This window comes from Chrysoperla carnea, assembly GCF_905475395.1.
Source record: "Chrysoperla carnea chromosome X unlocalized genomic scaffold, inChrCarn1.1 SUPER_X_unloc_122, whole genome shotgun sequence".
NCBI classification, from domain to species: domain Eukaryota; kingdom Metazoa; phylum Arthropoda; class Insecta; order Neuroptera; family Chrysopidae; genus Chrysoperla; species Chrysoperla carnea.
The window spans coordinates 1-15,403 of record NW_025408070.1 but is presented as its reverse complement, the minus strand read 5'-3'; the positions used below and the strand labels follow the sequence as shown (position 1 = coordinate 15,403).

At 25.2% G+C, this 15,403-nt stretch overlaps 2 non-coding genes across 2 annotated transcripts; both read right to left on the bottom strand.

Annotated features, from left to right (window-relative positions):
* Nucleotides 1-4,185: 4,185 nt before the first annotated feature.
* LOC123303697 lies at nucleotides 4,186-4,304 on the bottom strand. Its single transcript, XR_006535792.1, has one exon. It is a non-coding gene; the product is annotated as a 5S ribosomal RNA (ribosomal RNA).
* Nucleotides 4,305-13,560: 9,256 nt separating this feature from the next.
* On the bottom strand, nucleotides 13,561-13,679 carry LOC123303696. Its single transcript, XR_006535791.1, has one exon. It is a non-coding gene; the product is annotated as a 5S ribosomal RNA (ribosomal RNA).
* Nucleotides 13,680-15,403: the final 1,724 nt, after the last annotated feature.

The window sequence follows — 15,403 nt, the reverse complement described above, 5'->3', positions numbered from 1 at the left end:
TGTTACTTAACTTATGTATTTAGAAAATTTATAATATTATTTATATAATTGACATAAAATCTTATAAATTGAAATTTTATTAATATGTATCAAAAGAAGAGAGTAACGTATTGATATAATATCAAAGGATACTGATTATTTAAATAACGAATACGTCATATATTGTTTGTGTAACGAAGTTCACTTGGCCATCTAGTTTAAAATAACATTTTCAATAGAAAGTTTATATGCTTTGTTTTTTTTTTTTCTTTAATTATTAAAAAAATAAATTGAAATTTAATTCAATCAAATTTTATAATAATTTTAAAAAAATTTTTCCTTTTAAAAAATATTTTGTGATGTTGTGATAATATGTATTAATACAAGTGCATCCTGATACTTTTATCTCTAGTAAAGGTATGAGTATCATGAACAGTTTTGTTATCTAATGATATTATTTTGATAATATTTTGTGTATATTCTTATAATATTTTGTCTAAATATCATCATAATACAATATTATTTTGATAATATTTTATGAATATTCTTATAATATGTTACCTAAATGTCATCATAATATGATGAATTATTTCCATAATAACATATAAAAAAAGAAAAAAAAAAAAAGAATCATTAATTTATAATTATTTAAATTGATTCTTTAAAAAAATATTATAATATATTATTTATAAAAATAATTTTTACTCTTATTTTAAATAAATTTGTGGCCTTTTATTAAAAGGCCTATGATCGATGTATTATTATTATAAAAATTAATGCAATGTTTTTAATTTATGCTTTCTTTTCAGTTTTCTTTGGTAATAACACTGCTTGAATGTTTGGTAATACACCACCTTGAGCAATTGTTACACCAGATAATAATTTATTTAATTCTTCATCATTACGAATTGCCAATTGTAAATGACGTGGAATGATACGTGTTTTTTTGTTATCACGGGCAGCATTACCAGCTAACTCGAGAACTTCTGCAGCCAAATATTCCATAACAGCAGCCAAATATACTGGGGCACCAGCACCTACTCGTTCAGCATAATTTCCTTTTCGTAATAATCTGTGAATTCTTCCAACAGGAAATTGTAATCCTGCTCGGCTTGATCTTGACTTTGCCTTTCCCTTTACTTTACCACCTTTACCTCGTCCAGACATAGCGAATAAATTTATTTAATTAATATTTTTTTTTGTAAATATAATCACACAGATGTGTACGTTACGGGGATTGTAACATAAATGTTTAAAATGTTATTTGGGTATTTTAATTTATAATATTTATAAAATATAAAACTTTAAAAATAAACCAATCACCTTATAGTATTATTTTTAGCCAATCAGAGAGTAGTATTCATTTTTATTGTTATATCCATCTTCGCGTATATAATACGCTAGTTGTATACACGACACGCTCATACATATACTGACTGGTGTTCTGTAACTATCTGTGTATATTAATTGTTTGTAACAATGCCACCAAAAACAAGTGGAAAAGCAGCAAAAAAAGCTGGCAAAGCTCAAAAAAATATATCAAAGAGTGATAAGAAAAAGAAGAGGAAGCGCAAGGAATCATATGCAATTTACATTTACAAAGTATTAAAACAAGTGCATCCTGATACTGGTATCTCTAGTAAAGCTATGAGTATCATGAACAGTTTTGTTAATGATATTTTTGAACGTATTGCTGCTGAAGCATCACGTTTAGCACATTATAATAAACGTTCAACAATCACAAGTCGGGAAATTCAAACCGCAGTTCGATTATTATTACCTGGTGAATTGGCAAAGCACGCTGTTAGTGAAGGTACTAAAGCTGTTACAAAATATACAAGTTCAAAATAAATAAATCGAAAATATTATTTAATTGATAACATAAAAATACATCAACATATAAAAACGGCTCTCTTTTTAAGAGAGCCATCAAATTTTTTAAATAAGAGTAAATTATTTTTATATATACAAAAAAATAAAATAAACAATTATTAATATCATATTTAATATAAAATTTTATATATTAATAGCTTGAATATATCTATTATTAGTATATCAATATTATTAATTTTAAATATAATAAAGGATATCGCGGAATATATATCGTAAATCAGTGTAATGCAAATGCATTACATTACCTTTATTATTTTCATTTTACATTTACTACTTGTTTATGTACGCTTATAATTATTAGAAAAATATTTTTAATAATTTTAAAAAATAAATGAAATAATAAAAATTTAATAATAAATTATTTATTGAAAGTATAAAAAATGGTATAGCAAAATCTTTATTTTCTTTGATTAAGGCGAAATGTTTTATTAGTTATAAATTCGATAATCTCCTATCGATACTTGTTACTCTTAACTTGTATATATAAAAAATATAATAGTATATTAATTTATAATAAAATTTTTTCAAAAATTCAATAAGTTATTGTAAAATAAAATAGATAATATACAAATTATAATTTATTATTGCAGATATATTACAATAAAAAAAAAAAAAATAAATAAAAATATTTGGTAATGTATGTTATAAACAAAATAATTTGTTGTAAACAAATTATATAATATGTTATATTTATTAACAAATTTATTTACTCTTATATAAATAAAATTAGTGGCTTCCCAAAAAGGAAAGCCTGTTTAAATTTATCGGATGTATTAAATATTCTTTAATAAATTTACTAAATATTTTAAGTAAATTATTATATTTTCTTAACCTCCAAAACCATACAAAGTACGACCTTGTCGTTTTAATGCATATACAACATCCATAGCTGTAACTGTTTTACGTTTTGCGTGTTCAGTATATGTAACAGCATCCCGAATAACATTTTCAAGGAATACTTTAAGTACACCACGTGTTTCTTCATAAATTAAACCAGAGATACGTTTTACTCCACCTCGTCGTGCTAAACGACGAATTGCAGGTTTTGTAATACCTTGGATATTATCACGCAAAACTTTTCTATGACGTTTTGCACCCCCTTTTCCAAGACCCTTTCCACCTTTTCCTCTGCCAGTCATTTTAATAAAAAATTATTTACAATATTTTAACGAACGGATAACACGTGTGTTAACCTCACAAGTATTGTAATGTATGTGAGCGCCGGTACAATTGTGCCTTTTTATATAAAGCATTAAAGATTTTTTAAGCCACGCCTATACAATTTGATTAGTCCATACTCTGATAGCTATCCAATAGGATATGACAACAAAAATTTTGAAATTTCATATAAATATAAATACAACACATTTATTTCGCATTTAAACATTTGACTTTGTAGTATCAAATTGTCGAATATAATTTTTAAAATTGTGTGTTTTTTTGTAAAAACATTATTATTTGAAAATGGCTAGAACCAAGCAAACTGCACGTAAATCAACTGGTGGTAAAGCACCAAGAAAACAATTAGCAACGAAAGCTGCACGTAAAAGTGCACCAGCAACTGGTGGAGTAAAAAAACCACACAGATATCGTCCTGGTACAGTAGCTTTACGAGAAATTCGTCGTTATCAAAAAAGTACTGAATTGTTAATTCGTAAATTACCATTCCAACGTTTAGTACGTGAAATTGCACAAGATTTTAAAACCGATTTACGTTTCCAAAGTTCAGCTGTTATGGCATTACAAGAAGCTAGTGAAGCCTATTTAGTAGGTTTATTTGAAGATACCAATTTATGCGCAATTCATGCAAAGCGTGTTACAATTATGCCTAAGGATATACAATTGGCAAGACGTATTCGTGGAGAACGTGCATAAGCGTTTTAAATGACAATTTAAAAAAAAAAAAAACAAATAAGAAATATTTTCGGTCCTATATATAGGACCAACATATATTATTAAATAAGAGTATATTATTTTTATTAAAAAATATATATATATATATATATATAAATTATTGAAATAAAATTAAACATTATTAAAATTTTGTTATAATTATAAGCGATTGCTATTTCTAAAAATAAATAAATTTCATAAAATTTATATTATTTTATATTCATTTGAAATATTAAAAAAACTTCTCGCTTTAAAGTAACCATGATATGAGTTATAAATGCAATAAAATTTTATACAAAAAATAATATTTATTTGTTGACGAATAATATAAAAGGTTTACATTTCTAAATAACATATATTTATATATGGTGTGTAAAAAAAAAGAAAAGAAGAAAAATAATTTATATTTTTAATATAAAAAGGCAACCGCACACAGTGTTCCCAAGCGGTCACCCATCCAAGTACTGACTGTGCCCAATGTTGCTTAACTTCGGTGATCGGACGAGAACCGGTGTTTTCAACGTGGTATGGCTGTTGCCAGTAATAAATGAAAATTTTTACAAATATATATTTTTCATAAATATCATTAATATTAAAGTATATTATTAAAATTTTCAATGAAGTAATCAATTTAAATATATACTTATTTATTATACCATATATTTTAAATAAAAATGCAACCGCACACAGTATTCTCAAGTGGCCACCCATCCGTGGTACTGACTGTGGCAAATGTTTCTTAACTATTATTTTATAAAATATTTATACAAAAAATAATTTACTCTTATCAAATATTAATTTGTGGCCTGTATTAAGGCCTATGTTATTTTCATTTTTTAGCAAAAATAATGAAATATTTCAATATATTATTAAAGTAACAGATCATTTCTTTTTTGGTGCTGCTTTTTTAATTTTTGTAGGAGATGATTTGGCAACAGAAGCTTTCTTAGCTTTTGGTGCTTTCGGTTTACGAGCAGGGCTACTTTTGGCAGCGGATTTTGTACTTTTTGCTGGTTTTGCTTTAACTGGTGCTTTTTTTGATGCCGCTGATGATTTTGCAGTAACTTTTTTAGCAGCAGTTGATGATGATGGAGTCGCTTTTTTTGCTTTAGGCTTTTTGGCTGCCAATGATGTAGTTGTGGCTTTCTTTTCTTTTGGTGCCCGTTTACTTTTAGCACTCTTTGCTGAACCTTTTGCTCCACTTTCTTTTTTGGATACTTTTGATTTAGCTGAAGAATTAGATGAAGCGGAAGCAGCCAATTTGAATGAACCAGATGCACCTTTACCTTTAGTTTGTACCAAGGCTCCCTCAGTTACAGCAGCTTTTAAATATTTTTTAATAAATGGTGAAATTTTATCAGAATCCACTTTATAATTTGCAGCTAAATATTTTTTAATTGCTTGTAATGATGAACCACCACGTTCTTTTAAATTTTTAATTGCGTTAACAACCATTTCTGATGTACGTGGATGTGTTGGTTTTGAATGTTGTTTTGTACGTTTAGCACCAGAAGCTGTTGCTTTTTTTGTTGGTGTTGTAGAAGCAGCAGTAACCGCAGTTGCTGCAACAGCTGTAGAATTTTCTTCGGCCATATTTTTTTACTTTATAAAAATAATGTATTTATTATAAATATTTAAATGATAAAATATAATAATTCTATCAAATAAAAAATAAAGGTTTTCAATTATATCATTATTCACAATAATATAAGTCCCTATGTAAGTCAAAGTACCATGTAGAAAACACATAAAAATTAAATAGTATTTCTAATTTACTGTCGTAGTAAACATGATTTATTTTTTCAATTTCTATAATATATAAAATAATAAATTATAAATTTAATAATAATATTTATTTTATAAATTAAAATATATTTAATTTTTTTATTAACAATTATTAATAAACATAGTTTAATATTAATTATTTCAATCATACAAAACAATAATATTTTTAAGGTAAACTTAAAAAGTATATATTTTTATTTTTTATTTAATATCGATTTATTATAAATTATTAGTATATAAATAATTAAAAAATTTAATATATAAATATATATATTATAGTATAAGATTTCATTTTTAGAAAAACTTTTTTTGTCAATAATGAAAACGTATTATTATGAAATGTGTTAATCGAACATTGACAAAATATATTTCATTAGAAAATACTTTTATTTATGCATTAATATCAATAATTAACTATTAAATTAATTTTTTCATAATTATATAAAGAAATTTTATACTGATATAAGTATTTATATATTATAATATTTATTTTAAATATAAAAAAATTTATGACAAAATATATTATTAGAGTATTTGTTGAGATTAATATAAGATTATTTTAAATAAGAATTAATTTATATAATTATTAAAATATTATTAATTTTATGTTATGTAATTTTAATAAAAATAAATAATAATAATAATAAATATACAAATTTTTTAACAATTTAAATTTTATATGATCTAAATAATTTTGTTAAGTACGATATGAGAAATCATTGTAAGCTTCGTTAAGAAACTTTGTAATATAAAATAATAATAATAATATTAAATATATAAATAAATAAAATAAATTTGATATATATTTTTAGTTCATTCTGTGTATAAATCAAAGGATACCGAATAATTGGTAACGGATGCGATATATTATAGTATCGAGTATTAAAACATAATATATAAATTTATCTTGTTATTCAAATTTTTTGTTACTTAACTTATGTATTTAGAAAATTTATAATATTATTTATATAATTGACATAAAATCTTATAAATTGAAATTTTATTAATATGTATCAAAAGAAGAGAGTAACGTATTGATATAATATCAAAGGATACTGATTATTTAAATAACGAATACGTCATATATTGTTTGTGTAACGAAGTTCACTTGGCCATCTAGTTTAAAATAACATTTTCAATAGAAAGTTTATATGCTTTGTTTTTTTTTTTTCTTTAATTATTAAAAAAAATAAATTGAAATTTAATTCAATCAAATTTTATAATAATTTTAAAAAAATTTTTCCTTTTAAAAAATATTTTGTGATGTTGTGATAATATGTATTAATACAAGTGCATCCTGATACTTTTATCTCTAGTAAAGGTATGAGTATCATGAACAGTTTTGTTATCTAATGATATTATTTTGATAATATTTTGTGTATATTCTTATAATATTTTGTCTAAATATCATCATAATACAATATTATTTTGATAATATTTTATGAATATTCTTATAATATGTTACCTAAATGTCATCATAATATGATGAATTATTTCCATAATAACATATAAAAAAAGAAAAAAAAAAAAAGAATCATTAATTTATAATTATTTAAATTGATTCTTTAAAAAAATATTATAATATATTATTTATAAAAATAATTTTTACTCTTATTTTAAATAAATTTGTGGCCTTTTATTAAAAGGCCTATGATCGATGTATTATTATTATAAAAATTAATGCAATGTTTTTAATTTATGCTTTCTTTTCAGTTTTCTTTGGTAATAACACTGCTTGAATGTTTGGTAATACACCACCTTGAGCAATTGTTACACCAGATAATAATTTATTTAATTCTTCATCATTACGAATTGCCAATTGTAAATGACGTGGAATGATACGTGTTTTTTTGTTATCACGGGCAGCATTACCAGCTAACTCGAGAACTTCTGCAGCCAAATATTCCATAACAGCAGCCAAATATACTGGGGCACCAGCACCTACTCGTTCAGCATAATTTCCTTTTCGTAATAATCTGTGAATTCTTCCAACAGGAAATTGTAATCCTGCTCGGCTTGATCTTGACTTTGCCTTTCCCTTTACTTTACCACCTTTACCTCGTCCAGACATAGCGAATAAATTTATTTAATTAATATTTTTTTTTGTAAATATAATCACACAGATGTGTACGTTACGGGGATTGTAACATAAATGTTTAAAATGTTATTTGGGTATTTTAATTTAAAGTTTTATAAAATATAAAACTTTAAAAATAAACCAATCACCTTATAGTATTATTTTTAGCCAATCAGAGAGTAGTATTCATTTTTATTGTTATATCCATCTTCGCGTATATAATACGCTAGTTGTATACACGACACGCTCATACATATACTGACTGGTGTTCTGTAACTATCTGTGTATATTAATTGTTTGTAACAATGCCACCAAAAACAAGTGGAAAAGCAGCAAAAAAAGCTGGCAAAGCTCAAAAAAATATATCAAAGAGTGATAAGAAAAAGAAGAGGAAGCGCAAGGAATCATATGCAATTTACATTTACAAAGTATTAAAACAAGTGCATCCTGATACTGGTATCTCTAGTAAAGCTATGAGTATCATGAACAGTTTTGTTAATGATATTTTTGAACGTATTGCTGCTGAAGCATCACGTTTAGCACATTATAATAAACGTTCAACAATCACAAGTCGGGAAATTCAAACCGCAGTTCGATTATTATTACCTGGTGAATTGGCAAAGCACGCTGTTAGTGAAGGTACTAAAGCTGTTACAAAATATACAAGTTCAAAATAAATAAATCGAAAATATTATTTAATTGATAACATAAAAATACATCAACATATAAAAACGGCTCTCTTTTTAAGAGAGCCATCAAATTTTTTAAATAAGAGTAAATTATTTTTATATATACAAAAAAATAAAATAAACAATTATTAATATCATATTTAATATAAAATTTTATATATTAATAGCTTGAATATATCTATTATTAGTATATCAATATTATTAATTTTAAATATAATAAAGGATATCGCGGAATATATATCGTAAATCAGTGTAATGCAAATGCATTACATTACCTTTATTATTTTCATTTTACATTTACTACTTGTTTATGTACGCTTATAATTATTAGAAAAATATTTTTAATAATTTTAAAAAATAAATGAAATAATAAAAATTTAATAATAAATTATTTATTGAAAGTATAAAAAATGGTATAGCAAAATCTTTATTTTCTTTGATTAAGGCGAAATGTTTTATTAGTTATAAATTCGATAATCTCCTATCGATACTTGTTACTCTTAACTTGTATATATAAAAAATATAATAGTATATTAATTTATAATAAAATTTTTTCAAAAATTCAATAAGTTATTGTAAAATAAAATAGATAATATACAAATTATAATTTATTATTGCAGATATATTACAATAAAAAAAAAAAAAATAAATAAAAATATTTGGTAATGTATGTTATAAACAAAATAATTTGTTGTAAACAAATTATATAATATGTTATATTTATTAACAAATTTATTTACTCTTATATAAATAAAATTAGTGGCTTCCCAAAAAGGAAAGCCTGTTTAAATTTATCGGATGTATTAAATATTCTTTAATAAATTTACTAAATATTTTAAGTAAATTATTATATTTTCTTAACCTCCAAAACCATACAAAGTACGACCTTGTCGTTTTAATGCATATACAACATCCATAGCTGTAACTGTTTTACGTTTTGCGTGTTCAGTATATGTAACAGCATCCCGAATAACATTTTCAAGGAATACTTTAAGTACACCACGTGTTTCTTCATAAATTAAACCAGAGATACGTTTTACTCCACCTCGTCGTGCTAAACGACGAATTGCAGGTTTTGTAATACCTTGGATATTATCACGCAAAACTTTTCTATGACGTTTTGCACCCCCTTTTCCAAGACCCTTTCCACCTTTTCCTCTGCCAGTCATTTTAATAAAAAATTATTTACAATATTTTAACGAACGGATAACACGTGTGTTAACCTCACAAGTATTGTAATCAGTGTTGCCAACTTTCAATTCTCAAACCCACTAAACAGACGATAGAAAACCACTAGAAAACCACTAAGACTTCTGCCATAATAAAATTCAAAACTTTAAATTTATTATGAAGCAAATAATTGAAAATTTAAAACTTATATTTCTGAAATTCTATTTAGATTTTTATGATGTTGTTCAATTAACATTAGGTTAATAAAAATTCAATTAATATATATGAAAACAGTTCTTTATATAAATAATTATTAATTTTATTATTTACAGTTAAATTATTATAACTCCTTTTACTTTTATTTATGTAAAGTTTGATAACGAATTATATGATATATATGATAACGTATTTATTAATTAATTTATAGGTTTTCTTCGTCAGATGAAATATCTCCACTATTTAACTCCGAATATACTTCCTTAGTACCAATTTTTTTAATTACATCATGAGGAATGTCATAATTGTTGCAGCATTTCATTTCTCTTTTTAAGCCAGCTCGAATACTTAAAATGGAAGTTAATAAGTCTGACTTCATTCGATTCCTTTTTTTTGTTTTTGTATTATTCATGGTGCTGAATAATCTTTCCACTTCAGCATTTGAATGTGGAAGTACAAGTAAGGATATGGCAAAAGTTCCTAATTCTTGGAATCGAGGTTGTCGTAAAGAATCTTGAAATTGTAACACCTCATACCAAAATTGATTGGTTTTGATGGTTTCATTCCACTTAAGTAGATGAATTTGCCGCCACTGTTCATCTACTTTTTGTATGAATTCATCACTTTTTCCGAAAAAAGTTAATAAGTCAACAATGGACTGTTTATTATGATTTAATGCGTTATTAACACTTATTCTGTTTATCTTTTTCATTATAGTTAAGTTTTCAGGTAGTCTTCTCTTCAATTCTTCAATCAAATCAATAATAAACTGAATACATCGGCTACGTATTCCATTAACTTCAGTTTTTGGCAAACCTTTCTCTACCAAGTTTGATATGCAATTTTCAAATTTATATCCTAAATAACAGGTTCGATCAATAAAATCCTGAATTTTTTGAGTGAAAATATTTACTTTGTTAGAAGGTAACGTAATTTTATTAACAAGTATATCAATCAATCCACTCAATTCATCACATAATCGTGTATGATCAGAATCCTGAGCTTCAAACATTTTATTAACTCGATTTACTTCAGTCAAAATAGGACACAAGAATGCAAAATATGCATAGTTAATATCATCACAGTAATTTGCATGCAATAACTCAGCTTTATAACACCGGTCTTTTAACTTAGCTTTCGAAAAATGATTCTTTAATTCAGACCATTGAGAGAAAATACGTGAAACAGCGGACTCAATTGACAGCCACCGTGTATCACATGATTGTACTATCTTCAACGGATCATGACCATCATTAATACTTTTATAAAGTTCTCTGTAACTATTTTGTCTTGACGCGGAGCGACAAAACCAATTATAGGTCTCATCAATAATGAATTCTAAATTCCGTGGCAAGAATTTTTTAGCAGCAGTAGAAACAGCTAGTTGTAATGAATGACAGAGACAGCGTACCAGAATGAGATGAGGCACTTCCTTCTTTAGTTTAGCAAAAACTCCCTCGTTAATTCCAGTCATTACAGAGGCATTATCAGTACCGATACCCATTAAATTACTTAATGATAAATCAAATTTATGTAAAGTTTGCTTAATGGCATTAGTTATACCAGAAGCATCACAATCGCTTAACTCAACGAGATCTAAATAAGTAGATATGATTTTTTTATGTGTATTACTATAATAAATAGCAATAATTCCTAAATATTTATGGACTGAGATATCGGTGGATTCATCTATCAACAAACTAAATGGTTGATCCTTCATATCATCTCTTAATCTATCAGAAAAATAAGGCGCAAGTACGTTTTTTATTATATAAGCACATTTTGTGCGATGTAATTTAATTTTTTCATCGGCTTTGTGGGTATGGTTTATGACCTCGCCCATATGATCCATCAATTTAATACTTGTGTGTGCTGAAACAAACAAAGCAAGTCGTGCTTCTTCTTTTTGAATCGTCAAATTTTGAGCTGGTTTAAATGGTAATTTTGGTTGAGTAGTGCTGGTGACATCCTGTAAAAATTTTTTTTTCATGTAAATTAAACTATAAAACGTTAATCCTTATAAAAAATTACAATGTTTCATTGCTACTAAAAAAATTAAAATGTTTTGAAATAAAAAAAATAAATAAAGTTGCTGACATACCTTTGAAAGTCTTTGATGTTTTAAAGTTAAACGATGATCTTTCAAAGTATTATAACGATTTTTTAAGAATGAATCACAAACTTTACATTTAGCTACTCGGCCAGATGAATTTTCATTTATACTCTCAACTGCTATCAGCCAATCTTTTAGCAATGGATCGCTTAACCAAGAGTCTCTAAATTTCTGGACGTATATCTTTTTTTCCTCCATTTAAAATAACAAACATTAAAATAAATATTGATATTTAATATCAAATGCGGTCTCTTATTGTTATTTAATATCGAAAAATTAAGGTTATGTCAGTTGTATTGATAGTAGGTATAGTAGAAAACATAGATAATATTTTAAATTAATTAATATTATCTACAGTTGTCAATTTGACAACTGTAGATAATAAAAAGCTTTCGAAATGATCGAGGTTTTAAAAATGATAAATTGATAAATGATATGATAAATATTTATTAAATGTTTAATAAATAAAATTTAAAAAAAAATTTTATCTATATAATTTCTATTCTTAAGATTCATCTATGAATAAAAACCACTAAAAAAAACCACTAACCACTAAAAAGTAAATAATCCCACTAACAAAATATAAAAACCACTAGTTTTGGTAGTAAAACCACTAAGTTGGGAACACTGATTGTAATGTATGTGAGCGCCGGTACAATTGTGCCTTTTTATATAAAGCATTAAAGATTTTTTAAGCCACGCCTATACAATTTGATTAGTCCATACTCTGATAGCTATCCAATAGGATATGACAACAAAAATTTTGAAATTTCATATAAATATAAATACAACACATTTATTTCGCATTTAAACATTTGACTTTGTAGTATCAAATTGTCGAATATAATTTTTAAAATTGTGTGTTTTTTTGTAAAAACATTATTATTTGAAAATGGCTAGAACCAAGCAAACTGCACGTAAATCAACTGGTGGTAAAGCACCAAGAAAACAATTAGCAACGAAAGCTGCACGTAAAAGTGCACCAGCAACTGGTGGAGTAAAAAAACCACACAGATATCGTCCTGGTACAGTAGCTTTACGAGAAATTCGTCGTTATCAAAAAAGTACTGAATTGTTAATTCGTAAATTACCATTCCAACGTTTAGTACGTGAAATTGCACAAGATTTTAAAACCGATTTACGTTTCCAAAGTTCAGCTGTTATGGCATTACAAGAAGCTAGTGAAGCCTATTTAGTAGGTTTATTTGAAGATACCAATTTATGCGCAATTCATGCAAAGCGTGTTACAATTATGCCTAAGGATATACAATTGGCAAGACGTATTCGTGGAGAACGTGCATAAGCGTTTTAAATGACAATTTAAAAAAAAAAAAAACAAATAAGAAATATTTTCGGTCCTATATATAGGACCAACATATATTATTAAATAAGAGTATATTATTTTTATTAAAAAATATATATATATATATATATATATATAAATTATTGAAATAAAATTAAACATTATTAAAATTTTGTTATAATTATAAGCGATTGCTATTTCTAAAAATAAATAAATTTCATAAAATTTATATTATTTTATATTCATTTGAAATATTAAAAAAACTTCTCGCTTTAAAGTAACCATGATATGAGTTATAAATGCAATAAAATTTTATACAAAAAATAATATTTATTTGTTGACGAATAATATAAAAGGTTTACATTTCTAAATAACATATATTTATATATGGTGTGTAAAAAAAAAGAAAAGAAGAAAAATAATTTATATTTTTAATATAAAAAGGCAACCGCACACAGTGTTCCCAAGCGGTCACCCATCCAAGTACTGACTGTGCCCAATGTTGCTTAACTTCGGTGATCGGACGAGAACCGGTGTTTTCAACGTGGTATGGCTGTTGCCAGTAATAAATGAAAATTTTTACAAATATATATTTTTCATAAATATCATTAATATTAAAGTATATTATTAAAATTTTCAATGAAGTAATCAATTTAAATATATACTTATTTATTATACCATATATTTTAAATAAAAATGCAACCGCACACAGTATTCTCAAGTGGCCACCCATCCGTGGTACTGACTGTGGCAAATGTTTCTTAACTATTATTTTATAAAATATTTATACAAAAAATAATTTACTCTTATCAAATATTAATTTGTGGCCTGTATTAAGGCCTATGTTATTTTCATTTTTTAGCAAAAATAATGAAATATTTCAATATATTATTAAAGTAACAGATCATTTCTTTTTTGGTGCTGCTTTTTTAATTTTTGTAGGAGATGATTTGGCAACAGAAGCTTTCTTAGCTTTTGGTGCTTTCGGTTTACGAGCAGGGCTACTTTTGGCAGCGGATTTTGTACTTTTTGCTGGTTTTGCTTTAACTGGTGCTTTTTTTGATGCCGCTGATGATTTTGCAGTAACTTTTTTAGCAGCAGTTGATGATGATGGAGTCGCTTTTTTTGCTTTAGGCTTTTTGGCTGCCAATGATGTAGTTGTGGCTTTCTTTTCTTTTGGTGCCCGTTTACTTTTAGCACTCTTTGCTGAACCTTTTGCTCCACTTTCTTTTTTGGATACTTTTGATTTAGCTGAAGAATTAGATGAAGCGGAAGCAGCCAATTTGAATGAACCAGATGCACCTTTACCTTTAGTTTGTACCAAGGCTCCCTCAGTTACAGCAGCTTTTAAATATTTTTTAATAAATGGTGAAATTTTATCAGAATCCACTTTATAATTTGCAGCTAAATATTTTTTAATTGCTTGTAATGATGAACCACCACGTTCTTTTAAATTTTTAATTGCGTTAACAACCATTTCTGATGTACGTGGATGTGTTGGTTTTGAATGTTGTTTTGTACGTTTAGCACCAGAAGCTGTTGCTTTTTTTGTTGGTGTTGTAGAAGCAGCAGTAACCGCAGTTGCTGCAACAGCTGTAGAATTTTCTTCGGCCATATTTTTTTACTTTATAAAAATAATGTATTTATTATAAATATTTAAATGATAAAATAATAATTCTATCAAATAAAAAATAAAGGTTTTCAATTATATCATTATTCACAATAATATAAGTCCCTATGTAAGTCAAAGTACCATGTAGAAAACACATAAAAATTAAATAGTATTTCTAATTTACTGTCGTAGTAAACATGATTTATTTTTTCAATTTCTATAATATATAAAATAATAAATTATAAATTTAATAATAATATTTATTTTATAAATTAAAATATATTTAATTTTTTTATTAACAATTATTAATAAACATAGTTTAATATTAATTATTTCAATCATACAAAACAATAATATTTTTAAGGTAAACTTAAAAAGTATATATTTTTATTTTTTATTTAATATCGATTTATTATAAATTATTAGTATATAAATAATTAAAAAATTTAATATATAAATATATATATTATAGTATAAGATTTCATTTTTAGAAAAACTTTTTTTGTCAATAATGAAAACGTATTATTATGAAATGTGTTAATCGAACATTGACAAAATATATTTCATTAGAAAATACTTTTATTTATGCATTAATATCAATAATTAACTATTAAATTAATTTTTTCATAATTATATAAAGAAATTTTATACTGATATAAGTATTTATATATTA